This window comes from Antechinus flavipes, chromosome 1, assembly GCF_016432865.1.
Source record: "Antechinus flavipes isolate AdamAnt ecotype Samford, QLD, Australia chromosome 1, AdamAnt_v2, whole genome shotgun sequence".
NCBI lineage: Eukaryota > Metazoa > Chordata > Mammalia > Dasyuromorphia > Dasyuridae > Antechinus > Antechinus flavipes.
The window spans coordinates 479,893,552-479,918,047 of NC_067398.1; the positions used below are offsets into that span (position 1 = coordinate 479,893,552).

The window sequence follows — 24,496 nt, forward strand, 5'->3', positions numbered from 1 at the left end:
TTTGAAACGAGTAATTTGGATGGCAATGTAAACAAGAATGACATGGGAGTGGATTGCCCCAGTGCTTTGGGAATGAGGTTTTACTAAACAGGTCAATGCAATAATTAATTACTTACATCTACTGCATATTGGTGTACGTATTAGGTGCCGGCATTTTATATTCAGCTTTACAGTATTCAGTACTTTTTTTCAATTCTTTTAACAACAATAAATTTGTATCCAGCTCTGTGCAAGTGTCCTAGTAAACATGGAAAAGTGAATTAGAAACTGCAGTGAAAATCTTACATGGAGCCTTGTCGTTCTAATAGTTTGCTGGATAAGGGAGATACTGATGTTATCAAACATTATTTAAAAATAGCAAATAGAATGCTGGTGAATCCAAGCAAGGTTCTGATTAGCTTACTGCACAGCATGACTATAATTGAGAAACTAGTCTCTATGACCTGTGGAATATTTACAAAGATGAAACAAGTAAAAAGGAAACCTGGAGACACTTTTTCATTGATGAATAAGTAGGAGGCATAAGAATCCAAATCACAACCTCAATTCATTTCCTCTTAGCAATCTCTAAAAAATCTCAGAATCTTTTTGCCTTCTCAAATGCAAAACCTGTTGGGGTTCTTTGGTTAGGATTCCTAGGGAAAGGGACTGAGAAAAGGGAACTGGGCCAGGGCTTGGGGAGGGGTCATGGTGCAGGGATGGATATATTATGCCTTTTTTTGAAGAAAGATCTAGGATGGATTCCTCCTTTTGAGTCAAGCTTCTGGAAAAATAGCAATTAAGAGGGGTTCACTTTTAGTTAGAAGTGATTACACCTTACCTTAGTCTGCTGTTTACTGTACCAAGATGTCTCTAATGTTTCTTTTGGAGTACCGCATGTGCTGGAAATAGTGCATTTGACCTTATTCATTTCTACAGAAGAAACTCCAAAGTAACCTTTAACTTCCTTAAAAAGCTGTGTTCATTCTCTCTCTGCTCTACACACAGCAATCTAATACACCTCATCATGTGGTATGTTACCATGGTAGCACTGTACCCAGCTGCTAGAATACAAAAGACTTGAGAAAAAGTTGCTTTTTATCCTTACCCACCCTGAAAAAGTCAGGTTTTAGTGTTTTCCCTTTGTGCTATAAGTTTAATTTTTATGTATTTCGGTTGCTTCGTGGGACTCAGATTTGTAAGGGAAAAAAATTGAAAAAAAATCATAGTACAGAGAAAAGAAGGGAGGGGAAATCCTCCAAAGTTTTTAAAGTAAATGAGTTGATCATAAAAAATTTTAAGTTGTCACTAATCTCTTAAATTGCTGATGATTATCTACTCACATCATTTAGAAAATTAAAAATTCTCATCACTGACTTTATAGGAAATGCAATCAGTTTCAAAATTCCCTTAAAAAAAATAAAGTGGCTTACCAAATACAGAGATACAGGTGTTGAATATGCTGCTGAACAATTACATTGCTACTTAAAGAGTTGTTCTCACTGCGATTTTTCTATAACAGAGTATAGAAGGCATAGTTCTACTTTGTTGCATAATCCAACACTAGATTATTATTAAAAACTAATTAGAACTCTAATTAAAATTGATCATAGCCTACATAATTGCACTTGTATGTCCTTTTCAATACTCATTCTGAGCTAATATACTCTTTCAATATCAACAAGACTGAATTGAGTAGCTTCAGATCAAGAATAACTGATATTCAATCATGACCTGTCCAAATATTTCCAGAATAAATCTGAATGAGGGGATCCTTGCTTATTTCACATTAATACTTACTATTATTGTAACTGAAACAGTACAATGAGTTTTCCACAGTCAGATAAAAAAAGTAAAACATCACATAAACACATCTTCTTTCAATGAATTAATAAAAACTAGCACTGCTATAAGGCTTTGAGATTAGCACAGTGTATCGCAAATACTATCTTATATTATCTTCACAACAACCTTTGGAAGTAGGTGCTATCATGAGTCAATCAACAATCATTTATTAAGTATCTTTATATTGCCAGCATTCTCTATGGATGAGAAAAAATGCAAAAAAAAACCCCAAAACAAAACAAAACCCCAGTCCCTGTTCTTGAGGACCCTACAATGTAATCAAGGAGATGATATGGCAAAAAAAAAAGTACAAATTAACTACCAACAAGGTAAATAGGAACTAATCAACAGAGAACAGGCACCGGATAGAAGAAGAACTAGAAAAGGTTTCTGGTTGGAGTAGGATTTTAGGTGGAACTTGAAGGTGATTGGGGAAGACTAGAAAATAAAAATGAGGAATAAAATAGATGAGAGACCAGAATTAAAAGGACCAAAGCCTAGCCTGCCTTGTTCTAGGAGCAGGGTGGAAGTCAGTGTCATTGTATCTATTTTCCATATGAGAAAACTAAAGCTAAGAGAATTAAATGATTTGCCCATAATTACATAGTCAATAAGTATGCTTTGGGAATCAGGAGCATTTATTTTTCTGGTTCAAATCCAGCCTCAGGTCCTTACTAACTGTATGACACTGGGTAAGTCACTTAATTTGCTAGAGAAAAGAGCAAACCACTACAGTATCTTTGCCAACAAAACTCGAAACAGAGTCAAGAAGAGTCAAATATGATTGAAGTGACTGAACATCATCAAAGTGAATTTCTGTTTCTATCTCATGGTCTTAACTTAAACTAAAAATGCTGGTCATGTACCACATATTGAAGAAGAGCAAGTGAGCCTGTGGTAGGCTAATGAGCAAGGCTGGGGCAAAAGCCAATTTTCTGGTGAATTTCATCAATATTTTTTTTGGTCAGGGCAAATTTCCCTCTCCCCAGGTTGTTATCTAAAGAAAAAGATGGTGTCTTCATTCAATCCAGAATTGAAAAAAAAATCTTATGTGATCATAACAGATATTTACATACACACACACACACACACACACACACACATATATAGACAGACATGCTTTTTTTGGAAGCTAGAAATGAGTATGAAAACAACTAGGTAACAAGGCAAAAAAAAAAAAAAAGAGCAAAATTGTCATTTGCATTTCATTCAATCAAGAAGGGATTACTTTCTAGTATGAACTAGAAAGAAGTCTAGGGTTTGGTAGTAAGTTCTTTTCCTATGAGATATGGTGAAGTTATTTCAGAATCAATATAGAACTTCTTGATAGATAAGTTTTCCTATGTTGAAAAATTCTCAACCTAAAACGTTGTTCTTTTGTTATTAGGGATTTCTGTAAAAGAGAAATAATTTTTAAAATTAATAAAATAAAAATAATAATAAAAAACAAAAGAGGAAAAAACCCATAAAGACAGTGATCCTTTTTTAGGTTTGAACTCTCTCCCCAGGGTAAAAAAATACTATGCTAACATAGAGATAGCAATTCCAGGAAATAAATAAATGAACCAACTGGTTTGAGAATAGGTGCAAATATAGGCACATTTTAGTAATTTGTTGACTGAAGCTGACCTTAAAATAAATATTACCTTGACTTGCAACAGCTTGTACAAACTATATTCTACACTTCTGGTTCTCATTCATACTAGGCTACATCAAGGTCAGGAGTACAAGGAAATTCTTATTTAATTCTCTTTCAAGCCTATATTCAATAGTATGGTATAGGGAAATAACCCTGGAGAAAGGGAGGGTGACGAGTATGACATTTTAAATTTCAGCAAGTTTTCAGAAAGAAGAAAATAAATGTTGTGCACTGCAGTATTTTCTCTATCTTAAACAACCAACTCAAATATTTGGTTGAGATTATTAAAATAGTCCTGGCACAGGAGCAGCACTGAAAATTTTCTAAGTACTGTGAATCTTGATGACATTGCTCTATAAAGTGTCTGAGTGTCTGAGTGAGGCAAAATGCACAGGAAAGACAAGTAGCAGCACCTACAGTGAAAGTGAATTCAGCACCTGCTAACTCTTTACAGACAGACTGATGAAGCAAAGATTGATCCAGCTACAGTCTGAATAAATAATTCATATCTGTTCTAGTACCAGCAGCGACTAAAAACAGACTTCTGGATCATTTATAGTTACAAGTTTGGGAAACTTTAGCTCATTCTTTCTCCTTCTATGAACTGATTTTGCCTCACTAAATCTACTGGATCAACAGTTTTCAGTCTCTCGAGACACAAAACACACAGTTGTGGAGTATGGAATATTTTTGATGACTAGGGAAGGGACTAATCAATAAATTGAGTTAGGAAAATGGGTTGACTTTTTTTTCTTATCAATTGCAGTATATGATGATGTTTGGTTCTATGATCTTTTAAAATTCTTAAATAATTTTAATAATTTAACTTTAATCTTTAATGATTTTACAAATGTTAGTACACATTTCTGTTGTTGTTCAATCATTTTTCAGTTGTGTCCAACTCTTCATGAGCGCATTTTGAGTTTTCTTGGTAACTTTACCAGTAACGTCACTGGAATGGCTTGCCATTTCCTTCTCCAGCTCATTTTATGGATGAGGAAATTGAGGCTAATGGGGTTAAGTGATTTACCCAGCATTACACAGCTAATTACACAGAATTGAACTCAGGTTTTTCTGACTCCAGGGCCAGAGATCCATGCACTTTACCACCTAACTGCCATGTATCACCTTGCTGCCCCTAGTGCCCATAGTGAGTATGTAATATGTTTCTGTTAAGTGATTGTCAAGATTTGCTTCCCTTTCAATTTTAGAAAGACTGATTATTGATGCTTCACTGTACTACCTATTATGTATACAAAATCCACTCACTTATAGTAAAAAAAAATTTTCCACATTCAATGATAATTTAGCAAAATGCATTTAAAATGTACTATATTCAAGATGAGAAAACAATCTAATAAAGAGTCAGGAAATTCTGCAATCAAGTCTTGATTATGATATGCACCAATTGTATTATTAAGGGAAGTTTTAAGCTTTCAGAACTTCATATAATTCTCTTAAGTCTATAAATTACAGTTAAACTGCTCACTTCATGATGACTGGAATTTCCATACCAAGCTTGCTTCTAGGCACTGAGATCATTGGAATAAAAACCAAAACTTTTTTTTCGACTTCAGAACCAGATTGTCAACCCAGTAACACTTGTTTAGGCAATCTTGACATGGTTCAGCTGAAAGAGACCTTCAGAGGTCATTTATTTCATTACTAACCTTATTCCCTAACATATACTCTTCAGTCCAGTGACACTTCGTTGGTGTTCCATGAACAAGACATATCTTTTGGCTCCTGACATTTTCTCTGGCTGTCCCACATGCTGGCAATACTTTCCCTCCTTTGTTCTACTTACTCACCTCCCTGGCTGCCTTAAGCCCCAATTAATATTTCATCTTTTACTGGAAGTCTTATTCAACCTCTCTTAATTCTAGTGCCTTCCCTCTCTTAATTATTTCCTATTTTTCCTGTATATAGCTTGCTTTATGTGTCTAAATACATATATACATATGTGTATATAGAAGGATGTGTGTGTATGTGTGTGTTTTGTGTATGTATTTGCATTTCCTCTTTCTCATTAGATTGTAGGTTCCTTGAGAGTAAGGACTATATTTCACTCTTTTTTGTATCCCCAGAGCTTAGCATATAGTTGTCATTTTTGCCTACTATGCCTACTAGGTAATATTGATATCCATGATTATGGACATGGTAACACTTAATCTTGATAGCTCTGTGGTAAGTAAAGAAAACTTTAAAGATTACCATCTTGAAATAAGTAAAGTCTACCCTAAAAAGGCAGTTGAACCTTAATAAAATAATATAACCCACAACTAAGAAGCTATTCTTTTTCAGACACTACCACATGCTTCATTCTTATAATGGCTTAGCATATATTATAGAATGCTTGTGAAAACTTTTCAAGTGTTAATGACAAGTTTGGAAGACTGGAGTTTTCTTGCTTCTTTCTATGTGACTAGTTTAAGATATCTGAATCATATCAATAACCATTTAACTCTTGAAAACACTCAAAAAAGTACTGACTCAGATTATAAGCCATCCCATTTTTGGTGAGCATTTGCTATAAGGCTATCTTATGATTATTTCTATCTCTTTTCTTTCAAACTGAGTCCATTTCTTCTTGTTCTATCCTCAGGAAAGAACACCTTCCAAAAAAATAAAATTTCAAACATTAGAAAAGTTATTAAAACACCCTTAAGCTCTCTTAATTAAAAGCTCATATTGCTTTAATGTTAATTTTTTTCCCCATTCTATTTGCTATACTTCTATATATTGCTTCAGATCCTTTTTAAATTATATACATGTAAAATGGAAACAGAACCAGCAGCAGGTGTGCTTTGTTATTTCTTCACGCTATCTTACTATTAATATATTAGGGTGAAATGTATGTCCCTTGTGGCCAGAACTAATTTTTTTTTGCCTTCTTTGTGTCCTTAGGGTTTAACACAATATATGCTATATAGTAAGTGCTTAACAAATACTTGTTGATTGACTTATTAATGAAATGCTAGTTGACCGATTATGGTAATTAATGGTTCCATCTTTCCACATCGGTATTATTATTAATCCTGCATTTTTTCTGACATTAATTTCTTTTTCTTTTTTTTAAATTTTTTATTTAATAATTACATTATATTGACACTCGTTTCTGTTCCGATTTTTTTTTCCCCTCCCTCCCTCCACCCCCTCCCCTAGATGGCAAGCAGTCCTTTATATGTTGGATATGTTGCAGTATATCCTAGATACAATATATGTTTGCAGAACCGAACAGTTCTCTTGTTGTGTAGGGAGAATTGGATTCAGAAGGTATAAATAACCCGGGAAGAAAAACAAAAATGCAGATAGTTTACATTCGTTTCCCAGTGTTCTTTCTTTGGGTGTAGCTGCTTTTGTCCGTCATTTATCAATTGAAACTCAGGTCTCTTTGTCAAAGAAATCCACTTCCATCAAAATATGTCCTCATACAATATTGTTGTCGAAGTGTATAATGATCTCCTGGTTCTGCTCATTTCACTTAGCATCAGTTCATGTAAGTCTCTCCAGTCCTCTCTGTATTCATCCTGCTGGTCATTTCTTACAGAACAATAATATTCCATAACATTCATACACCACAATTTACCCAGCCATTCTCCAATTGATGGGCATCCATTCATTTTCCAGTTTCTAGCCACTACAAACAGGGCTGCTACAAACATTTTGGCACATACAGGTCCCTTTCCCTTCTTTAGTATTTCTTTGGGATATAAGCCCAATAGAAACACTGCTGGATCAAAGGGTATGCACAATTTGATAATTTTTTGGGCATAATTCCAGATTGCTCTCCAGAATGGTTGGATTCGTTCACAACTCCACCAACAATGCATTAGTGTCCCAGTTTTCCCGCATCCCCTCCAACATTCATCATTATTTTTTCCTGTCATCTTAGCCAATCTGACAGGTGTGTAGTGGTATCTCAGAGTTGTCTTAATTTGCATTTCTCTGATCAATAATGATTTGGAACACTCTTTCATATGAGTGGTAATAGTTTCATCTCATCCTCTGAAAATTGTCTGTTCATATCCTTTGACCATTTATCAATTGGAGAATGGCTTGATTTCTTATAAATTTGAGTCAGTTCTCTATATATTTTGGAAATGAGGCCTTTATCAGAACCTTTAACTGTGAAAATGTTTTCCCAGTTTGTTGCTTCCCTTCTAATCTTGTTTGCATTAGTTTTATTTGTACAAAGGCTTTTTAATTTGATGTAATCGAAATTTTCTATTCTGTGATCAGTAATGGTCTCTAGTTCATCTTTGGTCACAAATTTCTTTCTCCTCCACAAGTCTGAGAGATAAACTATTCTATGTTCCTCTAATTTATTTATAATCTCGTTCTTTATGCCTAGGTCATAGACCCATTTTGACTGACATTAATTTCTAAGAAATCCATTTCCAATATTTTCTTTTTGTAGTTTTTTTCCCCCTCCATCAATATGTTATAATCTGCCTGCCTCTTTTTAACTGTTTTTAACTACTAGCTTATTGTGCAAAAGGACATTTTAGTTTTTAAGATATGAAGTTAAAGGGACCTTTAAAATCACCTACTGCTTATCCAAAAGGACCAGAGAAGTTGTCTTGTTCAAAATCACATAACTAGTCGGTAGCCAGTTACAAACCAAATCTGGTTTTCCTGACTCCCATTCCACAGATCTTTCTATTATAGCAGGCAGCCTCTATAGATGTCAAGGTCATTTAAAATTCCAAATCTTTCCTCTATAATTCTTTATTCCAGTTTCTAGTTTGGCATCCTCTACGAAGCATGCCACATGCTCAGTATTTCAACTTTCAAATAATAGATTGGTATCATTTGGAGAGGGAGACATTGCCACTTGTGGGAGAAAAAGAACATTTGGTGTTGCCACTAGGGTGCACCTGCTACTGGTAGAGAAAAAAATGTTAAGAATGATTAGGAAAAAAAGAACATTTTACCTCATAACAAAACTAGAATATGTAGTGGTAATTAGAGTGGGAAAAATTCAGGCTTTTATTCATGGTGCTAAAAATTTATTGAGGGAACAGTACTTTCCCCAAAGGGTGGTACTTTTCCACTTATGGCCCTGCATCAGTATATATTACATAAAGCAAATAACTTCTTTTCTTCTCAAGTTCCCAGTCCTTGAGTCCTACTGATACAACAGCCTCTTCTGGTACCTAATCTTACCATCCCTTTTTCCATTATGGCTGGGCCTGCAATAGGATTGACCTCTGCCTCCTATCTATCAAACTCTTCTAAATGGAGAGTGCTCTCCTCCATACATTCTCTGAACTGTTTTATCCCAGGTAAAATAATCTCTAGTTATATCTGAGAGAATATACAAGCACCAAAGTGAAAACAAACTAAGAAAAAAATACTGGGCTAGATGAAGGATCAAGTTATTCATAAAGTAAATGAGCCCCAAACCTATTTAAGGTCAGTGAGAGCTCATTTGAATTCAATTATTGCATTAATATCACAAGGAGGGAGCAGAGGAAGCCTGTGATTTGAGCTCAGTGGTACATTCTATTGGCAAGCCGCCATGTTCTACACCAAATGTAACCTTTGCATCACCTTCTGTGACAGCTCCACATCCTGTACACGCAGATAGATGGGCTTTCTGCTTTTATTGCCATGGTAATGTCTTTATTTAGATCAATGTATTCTTTCTCAGCCAGAGGTAGAAAAAGACATTTCTGGAAACCCAATCTCTTTTCAAGGCCAAGAGAACAAACAAATTCCTAAGACTCTGTCATTAGAAGTGTTCACTTTCTCTGTTTCTGAACCTTCTGTACCAGATTTTCTCTAAATGATTTCTCCTTAACTGGCTCTGAGTTTAGCTATCAGTCCACAGGACTCTACAGAATAGCTGCACAACTTGTATAGTCATAGTATATAACAAAAGGAAAATATGTAATTAAGTATTAAAAAACAGTTCAAAATTATTCCATCATTTCAAAACCCAATGAAAAGAAAAACAATTTGCCTTGCTCAAGACAGTAATACTATGACCATTAAGTTAAACAAATCTATTTGTATGTATGGTTTTACTCTTTAAAGATTATTGTGCAATAATCCCCTTTAAAAATATTGTATGAATTGGAATGTTTAATATAGTATCAGTTAGGGAAACATTGCTTTAAACTAACCATTAATGTTTATGAGTATCTGACTTTATGTCCCCATTTGTTTTGTTTTGTTTTTTTTTTTTTTTTGACAAAGATACTAGAGTAGTTGGCCATTTTCTTTTCTGTCTCATTTACATGCAAGAAACTGAAGCAAATGGGGTTAAATATCTCACCTAGGATCACACAGTTCTAAGTGTCTGAGGCTAGATTTGAACTGATAAAGATGAGTCTGCCTGATTCCAAATCCAGCACTTTACATATATTTAATAATAATCCATACTTGTCTGTTATAAACTATATAATAAGTTACTTGAGTGTAGTAAAAACTACAGTGAGATATTTATATATATCTTTTTTTTTTTTTCCCTGCTTTACTACTGACTAGTTTGTGGGCTTGGGCAAATAGCAAACTCTTCAGATCTCAATTTATTTAACTATCAATCGAAAAACTATCAAAAGAAGATTTTAATGGGTCTTGTCTAGTGTAAAAATTTAAATCAGTGAATATTTATCAAGCCTCATCTCTGTGACAATATTTTTCTAGATATTGTCCTGCAAATAACAAATGAATCCCATAGAGAGGTAACTAGGTATCTAGGTAGTGTAATGGATAGAATGCTAGACCTGGAATTAGGAAGAAATTAGTTCAAATCCAGCTTTAGACACTTTCTAGTTGTGTGATCTAGTTGAGTACAAGTTAACTTCATTCCATTTGTCTCATTTTCCTCATCTGTAAAATGAGCTAGAGAAGGAAATAATAAATCACTCTTTGTCAAGAAAATCCTAAATGTGATCAGGTAGAGTTGGGCACAACTGAAAAGATTGAACAATTCCAAATCTTAAAAGGGAGTTCAGTTTCTGCTCTTGGGGAATTTATCTTCTGGGTGGGGAGATAAGAGATAAAGAGTGAAATAAAAAGTCAATAAAGGATTTAATTTTTTTCATTATCTACAGAATAAATTCAGGCTATTTGTTTTTTCCAAACATAGTAGAGACCTTCCATGACAAAGTTGGATTTTGTACCCAGCTTGAAGGTTACCCTGAGAGGACTCTTTTATGTGGAATTATCTTTTACTTGGCTTCTGACATAGGGAATGAATCTGAAAATTCTACATTTCCTGGTGATTCTCAAAAGACAGAATCCCTGATATTTCTAGAGGGATTGGTAGCTCTGGGGTTTAAAATATGAATAAGTAGTGGACTCAGTCATTGCTTTCTTCTTTAATATTCCTATGGGAAAGTAGTAACTAAGTGGAGTTTTAGGGACACTCATTATTCATTGTCCTTTCTTCTTGAAGAGGACTTAGACATCTGGAAGATAATATCGAAAATTGCAAGTGAACTGTATTGAAGTGAGGGAGGGCTGTACAAAGTCACCAGCTTTATTTTCTCTGCCAGAGCCATTTAGGTCCAGTGGCAAAATAAAAATTAGGTTGACTGGAAATGGCCCCCTGTAGGGACACTAACTGCTTGGTGAATGAAGTGTGTATGGAAGGTTATACAGATTGAAAATCCAGAGCCTTTTATCCAGTGGGCACACAATAAATGTTAATAATTGATGCAACGGTGCTCAAAGTGGAACTGGGGCCAGCTGGAGGAGAAATTAAAGGCAAGAACCATAGGTGTCAAGAAGGTTGACAGAAGGAGGAAGCAGAATTAGCAGAGGGAATCATGAAAATCACTAGAAGGAAGAAAGAGGAGGGGAAAAGAAGTTCAGGATAAAATTTGTTAAATTTACTAAGAAAGGCAGTAAAAAAGAATACTAATGAGATACATAAAAGAGGATGAGTTTGAATATTAAGAAAAAAGGACAGGTAATGTTTGAAATTTCATTCAGTGTATATAAAAAGTTTCATGAATTTAAAGAGATTATTTTTTATATTTAAGTAACTGTTCTATGGAGTAGCTCATCATGTACACAAGCCAGACATATAGACAGAATGCTCCTGTATGTTTGCATTGAACACCTGCTTTCAGTAAGTGCTTTCAATCTGAGACAGCCCCTCCAGTCCTGGGAGAATTAATTGGCACTTTGGGAGTTAATTGGAGCCACTGTAGCCTGGCTCCAAACTGCGAGGTAATCCTCCCTTGATAATTAGCATTGGTCAGGCTTTTTTTTTTTTTTTTTTTATTAGAATACTTCATCCAATTTATTGCCCCACAATTGAAATGTGTAATGGAGAACCTGGAGAAAGTCCAGAGGCAAGCAAGGAAAATGATTGGAAAATCAACCCCATCAGAAAAAATGAAAGGAACTGGCTTTATTCAGTACAGAGAAGAAGGAATGTTATATAAATGACAATAAACACAGATATTATATAAATGACAGGAAACAGCTTTCCACTTCTCTGTTATTCCTAAGGAGAAGACAGAAGGACATGACATAACCAGGTTCTGACACGAAGAATCTATGTAACTTAAGCTGAGCTTCAGATCCTCTATCTATTGGGAGGGAGGGAAGAGGACTAATATTTCCCCAAATTATTTATTTGTCAAGCATTGATTAAAAACTCATTATTAGTATATATTTATCATGCCTTCTGGGATTTTGTGATCTTGAAAGACAGTCTTTGAAATTCCAGCTTCCTCAATATCCTTCTCCTTCCTTCTCCTTCTGTTTGGAGAAGTTAGATGGTAGATAGTGGAGAGCTGATCCCAGATCCTGCAACAGGGGATCAAGAGTAGCCATCTTATCATTTTTCACCTGACTGTGCTCCAATGGACTTCATCATGCAGCTTCTTTTTATGTATTCTTCCCTTTTAGATTGTGAGTCCCTAGAATGAAGGGATCATGTTTTGTCTTTCTTTGTATCTCAAATTCTTGGCACAGAGCACAGTACACAGTAGGAGCTTAGTAAATGTTTATTGTCCGAATGATCTATTATGTACAGGAATCTATTCTAAGACCTTAGAATGTGAAAAAAAAAACTGAAAGTCAAACACTCTTTCCTTCAAGGAATTCGTTTGGGGGTTAATGTGGGAAATACATTAACAGATCAATTAAATATGTATGTATTATATATACATATATATGTATAGAAAGACATTGAGAGAGACAGTAACACAAAGAGAACAGAAACACATACAGAGAGAGCACAATTTAAGGGCAAAGCATTGACACTGGGGAAAATGAGGAAAAGCTTCATTTCAGTGGTAGCACTTAACTGAAAATTTGAGGACAGCCAGGTATTCTCAGAGGTAGAGATGGAAGAGATTATTCTAAGTATCTCAGCATTTGCATCTCTTGGAGCATGCTGGACAGGAAACATTCAAAGAAATGGTCATCTTGAAAGAAGGAAAAAGAAGGAAAAAAAGAAGGACTCTTGGGAACTGTATGGCTCAATGTGCAGGGTTCTTTGAGATAATAAATAAACCTTATTATTAGCAACTGATTAGGAAGCTCTGCTGACTCAGTGGGTGTTTAAAAAGTAATGAAACTGCTCTGTCTCTTTTCTCTTCCCATTTGCTGAATATAGCATGATTCTTTAAACCTTTTCCCGGGAGAAGTAGGGAGGATCTGGTTCCTTCTTCCCACTCTAACAGCAAATTAAGAGAACAGGACAGTTAAAATATATGTAAGTTAAAGCACATGTGTGGACTTAGAGAAGTTCTGAAACTGAATTTAGTCTTCTGAAGGCCTCATCTATATTGTATTGTATTTCTTTGCCTGATCATAGATGATAGAGCAGTGATCCTGAGGTGGACATTTCTAGCCTATTTGGGCCATTGTAGAAGTTCAACAAGGTGCTTTTTATATATATCTACTATAGTACTTCTTGGAGAAGATGATCACTGCCTGGAGAATAAGTCTAATAAGCACAATGTTTGGTAAATAGTAAGCACTCAATAAATATTTATTTATTATTAATTGGCTAATTTTTGGCCTACCTTGTCAAAATAAGACAATTATTTGACTAGTTAACAGTAAGATGAAATGTGAAATGATTATCCTGCCATTTTATAAAATGCTTAATGTTCAGATAAGCAAGTTTCAACCAACAGAGAATTTGATAGTAGTACAAGTTATTGTTTCTTGTTAATTTTTTTTGGTTAATCTGAGCTTATGAATCTTTTGTGCTTAGTATGTTTTATAGAGAAATAAATGACTATTGTTTTGAGCTACATTGTATATCGAGTACATTTTTACTCCTCCATTTGGGAAGACCCAGACATGAACCAAACCAAAATTTTAAGTAATTTTCCACAGAGCTCTGAGGTGGGGTGTAAAGAGCCAAAGAATAAGAGGAAAGGGACTTGGCCCTTCATTTAGATGATCAGGATTTCTCAGAACTGAACCTCTCTCTGTGAAAGGGAAAGGGAAAATGAAAGGATCATTATTTAGTAGCCTGTAGCATGCCTTCTTTTTGCTAGACAAGTAATTTGCAAAAGCATAGAGACAGGACAATGTTACATAAAGAAAATAGCAACCAGGCCAATTTGGCTGAAACATAGAATGTGAAAGGGGGCATAATGTGAGTTGCATTAAAGTCAGAGTTGATGGGATATCTACACTAAGTGTGGCACCAGTATGATGAACTCCCCAATAGTGAATTCCTACCTAAGGAGTATTCAATTGGTCCAGACATCCAGTGACTTCCTGGTTCCTTCGATTTCGAGAAGCCACTCATCAAGCCTCATACCTGGGCTTGCCTTCCTTTTGCAGTATTCATGCTTCTGGACATCAACCCTTCTCTTCATTTACTTCAAAATGTGGCCACATAGCAGCCCTTGATAATGTGATAATGACTCACAAGGTTTTAATTTGTGAACCTTTCAAATTCCATGCTTGTGTTTCAGCAGAGACCGCTTAGAGATAGTTCTTTGGATGAAGTCTTTGCTTTTAAAACTTTAAAAAAAATCCTCAAACTATATAGGGAAGGTTTACTTTCCATATATACAATATGATTGAATTGTTTAAAAAGTAAGCATTATTCTATGTAAAAATAAAAGCCTGTTTTAAAAAGTGCTATTGTCTTTATATTGTATAGAAGAATATTTCACTGCTTTCTCTTCAGAAAGGATATTTCTTTTATTACTTGTTAGTCATAGTCTAATATTTACTAGTCTTTCTTTCCTCCATTAGAATCCTTTGGAAAGGGGTTTAAAAAATAAGCTTCAGGCCCTTTATATACTCAATTTGAGAAAGGTAGAAATGGAGTAAATACTGAAAACTTTTTTTCCACTAGGGAGACTGATCAGACTTAAAAAGGGATCTGGAAAAGCCCTTTGAGATTATATGTACTGCTGGCTATTTGTCACTATATCTACTGTCTTCTCTTGGACATTTGGTCATGTGGGGAGAGATAAAGCAGTGTTGGTCCTTGGGCTTGTTTTCTTTTGGCTCTTCTCTCCTTTTGTTGTGAGCTTTTGTCCTCCTGGGATTTCTATCCTCCCCCAACTTTCATTTCCCTGCCTAACTCAGAATGGGTGGACTCTGAATGGTTCCCAATTCAATCCTGAACTTTCCAGAACTTTTCAATGATTTTTCCTATATAACCAAGCCTGTCATTAAATCAATGCCCAAAGTTAAAAAAAAAAAAAAAAAAAAGGTTTGTACAAATCAGTGACTAACTTTCTTGACTTCTCTTTGGCTTTTTTCTTTTGGAGTTCTTCTCCAAAATCCAGGATAAAATTATGTTAAATTCCTGTTCTCATTTTGATAGTTGTATGTGCAACTTCTGAGAACAACTGACCTAATAGCTCATTAAAAACCATCTGGACTGCCTGGTTCAGAGCTACCTGAGTATTCTGTAGCCCACCTGAAACTGTCGAGGCCTTCTTCATCTAAAGCTTCTCTTGCTCTCTGACACATTACCCTTTGGTTACTAGGCAACCATAACACTTTATAGTCTGGACACATGAAATTTGAGCCTAAGATATTGAGGAAAGGGTTGAAAGAGAGAATGTTAAGGTTTTAATGAGGGACAGTACTGACCTGACAGAATATTTTTTGGTCATTATGTAAGAGATTATGAAGGCTGAACTTATATGCCAGGAAGCAGATGACTAATTGTATTGAAAATAGGTAAGCTTGGGTGCTACAACTCATATATACCATTAAAATGGAACATGAAAAACCTCTATAGAATTCCATTTATCTGAAGGAGGGAGAAATTCATCTGAGAAAGATTTGTGTTTAGGATAGAGATGCAAAAGCTATGTACTCAGGAAATCATTACATACTTCAACAACAATACTATCTGATGATCAATTCTGATGGATGTGGCCCTCTTCAACAATGAGATGAACCAAATCAATTCCATTAGAGCAGTAATGAATTGAACCAGCTATATCCAGGGAAAGAGCTTTGGGAGATGACTATGAACCACTACATAGAATACCCAATTCCTCTATTTTTGTCCCCCTGCATTTTTAATTTCCTTCACAGGCTAATTGTACACTATTTCAAAGTCTGATTCTTTCTGTACAGCAAAATAACTGTTTGGACATGTATACATATATTATATTTAACTTATACTTCAACATATTTAACATGTATTGGTCAACTTGCCATCTGGGAGAAGGTGTAGGGGGAAGGAGAGGAAAAGTTGGAACAAAAGGTTTTGCAATTGTCAATGCTGAAAAAATACCCATGCATATATCTTGTAAATAAAAAGCTATAATATATATATATATATGTATATATAGAAGCTATGTACTTTAAGCTTCTCCTTTTTCTCAGCAAGTAATGAATCTCCAATTATGTCTCATCCCTAATTAATTAAAAGCAATGTCATTGAAGCATAAACTTTAGCACATTTTATGGTATAAAAAACCTTTGTGTATAGGCCCTCTATTTTGTGTTCCACCATAATTATTAGGTATTTAAGCTTTCCTTTTCTATGATGCATTTCAAATATTCTATCATATCAAGTTCAGAATCAATAAATTAAGAAGCAATTATTAAATGCCTAATAAATCCCAGGAAAGAGAGCTAAGTAGTACAGTAGATAGAGTGCCAAGCCTGAAGTTAGAAAGACTCATCTTCATGAATTCAAATATAGCTTCAGACACTTACTAGCTATGTGATACTTAACCCTGTTGCCTTATCTCCTCATCTGTAAAGTGAGCCAGAGAAAGAAATGGCAAATGACCTGAATGTCTTTACCAAGAAAACCCTAGAGTCATGAAGAGTTGGGAATGATTGCACAACAACTCACACTTCTATTCTTCTAATTGGAGCGCTGATGATCCTCTCTCAAATCCTTCATTTAAAGAAAGAGCCCAGGACAATGATCTCTTCATTTTCCATCCAATCGTCATCGTTTTGCATTTTTCATTATTACCTTGTACAAGGTATCTCCCCTCCCCCAACTTTTCAATTTCCTTTTGGACATGTATACATATATTATATTTTGTTGTTCGTCACCACTTTTGCCTCTTCATTCAATAAATTGCCAGAATCCCTGGATTCCATAGATCCACTATAACACATTTTACATGCTTTTCTCTCTTTGAACACATAGATGCTACCATAGTTTTGGCCATTAACATCGCTCTTGCAGACTACTCTAGTAATATCCACAATTAAATTGCTTACTCCCAGTCTCTTCCCTCTCCAATTCAGTTAGCTGTCAAAATAATTATTCTAACACGCATATATAGTCACAATTTCTCCCTGTTCACAAGTTTTCAGTAGTTTTCTATTGTTTTTAGGATTAATTCCTTGATTTGGTATCTATGGTCTTCAAAATCTAGCTCCAGTCTACCTTTTCATCCTTATTTGATGCTATTCTGATTAATACATTCTCTGCCATAGCCAAATTGAACATTTAGCTATTTCTTGAGCTCAAAAAATTTCATCTCCCTTGTTGGCATCCCTATAAACCATCATCCATGACTAGACTGAGCTCCCTCCTCATCTAAAAATAGCTATATATTCAGAATCCTAATCTGCTTTAAGTACTCAGTTCAAATGTGCTCAGGTGTCATGTTCTCTGTAAAGTGTTCCACATGCATTCCCTCTCTCCCACCCCTTTTTATTGTTTTCCCTATCCTCAAATTTCCCTAAATCATTTTATTTGGATCTCCCCTTTGTTTCTGTCTACTATCTTATACTGTCTATGGAGTCTTTTTATTGCTCTATTTAAATACAAACTCCTTGAAGTCAAGGAATGTTTTTGCCTTTATCACTATATGTATCTTGTACAGGGACTTGATAAATATTATTTGAATAGAATTAATGGACATTAATGAATATAATTTCTTCTACTAATATATATGTATATATATATATATATATATATATATATATATATATATATGTATACTTTCTCAATCTGGTAATTTGCTGTTATATATTTTGAATCCTTCCTGATGTTCTACTGGGCATATGACAGTGTTCTGTTTTGTTCTCTTTTGTTTTATATTCCTTTTCTGTTTTTTTCTTAATCTGTTTTTTAAAATAAAATGCATTAATAATGATGAAAAAAGAAAATAGCTGCTTCATTCTCTTAATGTTTCTTACTTTCTTTCTTCAAATTCAAAGCATTGAATTCAAATTCAAAGTGAAAGTACTTTTCCTCATTCATTTTCATGCCACATATCCTTTCCCTTAGCCCAACAAATTCTTTAAATTCAAATGAGCTTCATTTTCAAGACTTTATAAGGAGTGACCACAAAGCACTTTGAATTTCAATATTATTTCTTTCTCATGACTTTTTCTATTCTAGTTACCCATCTAAAAATATCATTTATTTACCTTTCCCAATACCATCTTGATATTTCAATGTCTCCTGTTCCTTATTACCACTTTATCTTTTCTCTTGTTTCCATTTAATCATTGCTCTTTGATAGCATCACACAAAGGTATAATGGGCCATCTAGCTGGCTTTTTTCTGCAATCTTATTTAATTTAGGAACTGCCTTAACTTTGTTATTTCAGTGAACTTATTTCCCTTAAATGCATTCAACTTTTCCCCACTCCTTCCACATGGGCTAGTTAACGACCATAAATATGTATGCAATACATATATATATATATTATATATATATATATATATATATATATATATATATATATAATATATGTGTGTGTGTATAGATAAAATATATTCATACATATATGTGTGCAGATATACATATATTTAGAGATATATGTGTGTGTGTTCACATACACATAACACATGCATACATACACCCCTTGATCATGAAAGTAGGAAAATAGTCTTGGGATGCTCTATGGCTACATATTTTGTTGCCACAAAGAACATGATCTCATCAGGATTGAAATCTACTTCATGATAGTCCATGCCATTTCACAGTGTGTGACTTTTTTCCTTCCCATAAATTCTTCATAAAGAAAAACCATTTCATGAAATGGGAGACCTGGGTCTTTTTAAGCTAAGGTCTTCAACAGATCTTTGACTAAGGCTGCACTCATTCAGTTATTAAGGCTAGGTAGCAATTGATGCAAAGAATGTCTTTCACCTAGCTCCCCCCTCCACCCCCCAAAATTCTAAGTCAATAAATGAATGAAAACTTTCAAGATTTCTGGGCAAAGAAGAAATGACTACTGTTAAAATTAATGAGTCAATCAGGTTTGTTCACCCATATAGCATCATTGTAAGATGTTTTTGTTTTGTTTTTGTCCATTCCTGTGATTTCATCCATGTACCAAATTTCCCACTCCTTCCATCAATCCAGATCTGCAACTACTCTGCAACTTAAAGTCTTAAAGAGTTCCATGGGGCACTATGATAAACACAAAGTTTGAGTGGGTTATATTTTGAACCCAAGTTTTTCTTACTCTAAAGCCTTCTATGCTGCCCCCCCCCCCCCCCCCCCAGTAAAACTTTAAAATAAGCTCTCAGTACAGCTTGGGACCACTAAACAAGCTAAATGATTTCTTCCTACTAGTAATACTGCCTTGTAATGTACAGCTTATCTTACATGGTATTGATATAGGCTTAAAAGATTCAGAGCTAGGGATCCCAGACATCTTTATTCCAACCCTCTCCCTTTGCAGAGAGGAAAATAAAGCCAAAAGGGTAAAGTGATCTGCTCAGGTCACACAAGTAGGGAGTAGTAGAAGTTAACTTTAATGAAACTGTTACAACTACAAATTCAGTGCTTCGTTTTGTTGAGGTCTAGATTTGGGGTACCTAAATGAAATTAGGGTTTAGTTGAGGTCTAGTGGCAAGTTTGGGGTACAGGGAGTCAAGCAAAGCTCCCCTGCAACCCCCTCAGATTCGGCACAAGGATACGGCAGTAAATGGGATCTAGTAGCGGAGCAAGTTCCCAATAAAAGCATTTATTGGCCCGAGAGCTAGATTGATAAAAGAGGTTTATTATTGGGTAAGCAAGGTTAAAGTATAGGCGAAGGTAGAGATAAGGAGGGCACCAGACAGAAGGTCCAGTGGACAGAGGGTCACATGGCTAGCATGTTTGGAATCTCTGCAAAGAGGGGTTCCCAGTGTGGCCTTTTTATAATAGGAGACTTAGCTCAAGGGGCCTTTGGGTGTAGCCCCAAAGTTGGCTCAGATCCGGGTGGGGCTGGGACAAATCCAGATCTTCTACAGAAATTCAAAGGGACCAGGATTTGTGAGTCAAAGGGTAATTACATTCGCTAGGAGGGGGATGGGAATCTAGAAACTAATCTTTCCCACATCAGTTTGATAATCTCTTTACATCTCTTTCATTTGGCAGAGTTCATGGTAAATATCAAATGCTTAATAAATGCTTGTTGATTCAATGATTATATGATCATCCTATATAATAAGGTTTGCCTTCATGGCTGATGTGAAGTCTGCTCTGTCAAAAAAACCTAACAAAGTTTGTTTTAGTCACTCATCCACTCTCTTTCAGTGTCACAGTTTACTTCCCATGGATACAGAAACATTCCAGGTAGCCTGCAGTTTCAATGTGTGCCTATTCTTCCTGACCCATGATCTGGGTTTCTAGCTGTTCTCCCTCACAAAAATCTACCAGTGAGGGTTTATGCCATCCTAGTAAGACATACATGTATACATGTAATACTACCCAGGTAACATATTTCCTTTTTAACCAAAGACATAGTTCCTTAACCCAAAAGAATATCTCTACCAATGTAAATTTTAAGGGATTTTGGAAGCACCTAAGAGAAATAAATCTAAAGGAATATACTTTTGCAGTTGAGAAATTTGGAACTCCTCAAATCATATGACCAGGATTGGAAACCTACTCCTGACCATGATGACTGGTTCTGTGTTTCCTCACTGTGCATGCAAGAAGACTTCCCCAGTCTTATTAATGGCCTCAGCAAGTCAAATGATCAAGCCATTTATTTATTCTCTGAAAGCATTCCACACTGGATGTTTAAGGTTCAGCACTCCTTCCTCCCACAGACTTTTTTTTGTCTGTTTCCAATGGCAATAGGAACACCATGTCCTTTTGAGATGTAAATGCACTAAAAATTGACAGCTGAGCAACCCTGCTGACCTCTGAGGAAGAGGGTAGAAAGAATAGTCTCCATAAATAAAAAAAAAAAAAAAAAAGAAAGAAAGAAGCCAGGCACTTACACTCACAAATAACCCAGTGAAGAGCAAAAATGATTAAGTTAAAAGCTTCATTAGTACTAAGGAACTCCTGCAGACTGGAAATGCTGCAACAATGATGAAATATTTACTTGTCAAAGAGGACAGACATTTCTCTATGACACATCAGGTATTCATTAGAGCAAGGGCAGCCTTGCTAAATAGTATGCTTGTTCATAAAGTATCTTTGGTAACAACAGCCATAACTAACAGAAGGATGTCTGATCATTCAGTTGTGGAGAGAAGATGTATAATCGAAGAAATCAAAAGGTTCTGTATTTAAATATGTATGTTGGGATGAGTGACAACCTAAATAGGAGATCACTGAAGATGGAGTCTTCATATTAGATTGAGTTGTGCTAAATGTCAAATTACAAAACTAGTAACAAAATAAAACCATATCTGGAAATGCTTTTTTGCAAATTCTAAACTGACTCATGTTAATATTTGTAACAATAACAAGTCTGCACTGTTAGTAAGAATAGCCAACAAGATTATTTTAAGATTACTAAGATGTAGAATGATGGCTTAAAAAAAAAGACAACTACCAACTTGTTTCCTAGGTAATATTTATTTCCTTAGAAATTCAAGTTTTCTTTGCAACACTGAGACACACAGAGAGACAGAGACACAAAGCCAGGGAGAAAGAAAGACAAAGAAAAAGACATAGAAATAGATACAGAGCTGCAGAGAGAGATAGAGATAGCTGCAAGACAGCCACAGAGAAAGATTAAGTGCATGTAAACTTCTGCTAGAAGGAACTACTAAGAATATAGGCTTTTCATTTGGTTTTCAATGGTGACTTTAACAGTAGTCCAACTTGATTTTCTTATATTTTAAAAGGGCATTTAAATTAAAAAGCTCAGGGGAATTTCATTAAGACAAAGTTCCTCTAAATGTATGCAAATCACAAATGTTTTGGTTTATAATATCTTTGCTCCACATAGTTATAGTAAATTAAATCTAAACACCCTTCAAATTATGAGAGAATTAATCAACCTCTTTCTGAAATTAATCAAAAAGTGTAACACCAATAAAACTAGATATATTCATCAGGTCACTATCATTTTCCCTATTGTATTACTCAATATTTGTATTTGGATATGAGTATGACTGAGTCTCTGGAAATTCACAACACTTTACATGATATAAAGAAATTCTCATTGTGAAGATTTGACTCAGGGAACTTGAGAAAGTTGTTCAGCTTTTCAGTTCCAACCCTCTGTATAGGCTCCCATTTTTGATAATTAACATCAAGAAATGCTTATTTCATTGGTATTGGAATTCCCTCATCTAGACAAATCCCGTGTCCATAGTCAAATAACTAGACTGAGTCATGGCTGGGACTGACCATCTTCCTAATCCCAAACTCAACACTTTAGACACTGTATCACACTAAGTCTCAATTCTATGATTGATTTGATGAAAGTATAAAATGTTAGGGCTGGAAATACACTTGAAGACTATCCAATCCAATTACTTCATTATATGCATAGCTAAATTAAGGCCTAGCAAATTGTGTGATTTGGCTCCAATTATATTACCTTGGTCCAAATCTAGGCATTTCCTCTGAAAAAGAGATCAATTTGAATGGAGATGATAGACTATAAGTTTAGAATGAGAAACAGTGTTGATTATAAACTACCCTTGAGTTTTATACAAGCCAAATATACAGGGGAAAAAGTTAGAATCAAATTGGAAATTAATGGCAGAATAACTATTTTTTAAATATTTAGAACTTCTACTGATATCTGTCAAATTAATGCAAGATACTAACCTAAGGCAGTTCTGGCACCCATAATTTACTTGTTCATAATGCTACTACCATGGAAAGATAATTAAGGAATTTGGTTTAATTTTTTTTTTTTTTTTTGGTTAAGAAAAAACCAAAGAATTGGTTAGGCCAAATTCTTAGGCCAAAGAATTAGTAAAAATCTTTTCATGCAACATACATAGCATAAACTAAATCACAAAAAATTACAATGTTAACTCAAAAGTGAAATTATCCTTAAATTTTATTCTTATTATAAATAAAATATTAGATTTTCAAAATGGTATCCTGTTTGATATACATTTGACAATGCATTGTTCTCGTGCTAAAATAGTTTTTATTGAATGGTTGAATGATATTCAAATGAAAGCATGAGTCAAATTCAAGTCAGTCATAAATGTCATTCATTTTATGATATTGGACAAGTCACCTCTCTAAAATCTAGACTGAAAATCTAAGAGTCCATAAAACTGTCAAAGATATAAATATTACTATGATCTAGAATAAAGTTTCCATCTTGGTTACCTTGTTTCATTTACTCTTAATATATTTAATTATTTCTTCTTTTTCTTGTTGTTGTTGTTGTTGTTGTTGTTGTTCTTTTTGCCCTTGTTCTCCTCCTCCTCCTCCTCCTCCTCCTCCTTCTCTTCTTCCTTTTCCTTTTTCTCTTCCCCTTCCTTTTCTTCCTCCCCCTCCTCCTTTCTTCTCCTCCTCCTCCTCCTCCTCTCAAAGCTGTGACTTCATCACCAGAGGGAATGTTCTTTGAGGAATTCCTTGAGTTAATGTATATTGGCAAGTGTTTTGCAATTCATACTTTTAGCAAGTGAGTGGTTAAATTATTTGCTCTGTAGAATAACCAGCATGTGCCTGAGGCAAGATTTGAATTCAGGCTGCACGGACTCTTAACACTAGTCTTCTATCCATTTATGCATATATTTGTATCAGTATTCATATGATGGTTATTAGGATACTCCTAAATATTATGATACTATGAAATTCGTTTAATGGTAATCACAAAGAAAACTCAGAGAAGAAGATATGTTTTTTCACAGGGGTTACACCCAGAGGTAAATATTTAATAAGGAGCTATCTTAATATTACAACACTTAATGCTTATCTCTGTCATTAATATTTTTCCATCGCTTTTGTAAATCTATAAGCAATCAACAAAATAGTGGAAGCCCTAGTTTGTAGCATTTGATAGTTTCTATGGTATAAATGTTCACCTTGAAAATTTAACCATCAGATACTATATTCCAAGTTGCAACATAGATTCAAATTAATTCCATCAACAGAAACAATGAAGACATTTGGGAAAAGGCTAATCAATGACTGATATTTCTGTGTCAGTTTACAAACTAAAAGGCATTTTCATGAACATGATCTCATTTGGTTCTCAAATAAACTTGGTGAAGTATCCAAGGTGCACACTATTATCTCTATTTTGCAAAATAAAAAAGAGGCTTAGATCAGTTAAATGACTTTCCCAAGATCAAATAACTAATAAGTAGCAAAGCCAAAATCAAGGTACCTACAGTCTACCATCTTGCTTTAAAAAAAAATTAAATTGTAAAATATAGTTCACTAGTCTTAAACTTTGATACTTTTTTTACACAAAGTATATTAAAGAGATACAATC

The 24,496-nt window shown here is 34.7% G+C and overlaps 1 protein-coding gene across 30 annotated transcripts in view; it reads right to left on the minus strand.

Annotated features, from left to right (window-relative positions):
- The window catches only part of DTNA (dystrobrevin alpha), a 478,032-nt gene that overhangs the window by 205,606 nt on the left and 247,930 nt on the right, over window positions 1–24,496 (minus strand). The window contains exon 1 of one of the 30 annotated variants that reach the window (XM_051970246.1): window positions 821–934. The exons of 28 other annotated variants lie outside the window; for them this stretch is intronic. The gene's annotated coding sequence lies outside the window, so the exon portion shown is untranslated. Of the gene's footprint in view, window positions 1–116; window positions 139–820; window positions 935–24,496 lie in introns of those variants that run through there. One more of the 30 variants, XM_051970247.1, reaches the window with a different exon arrangement.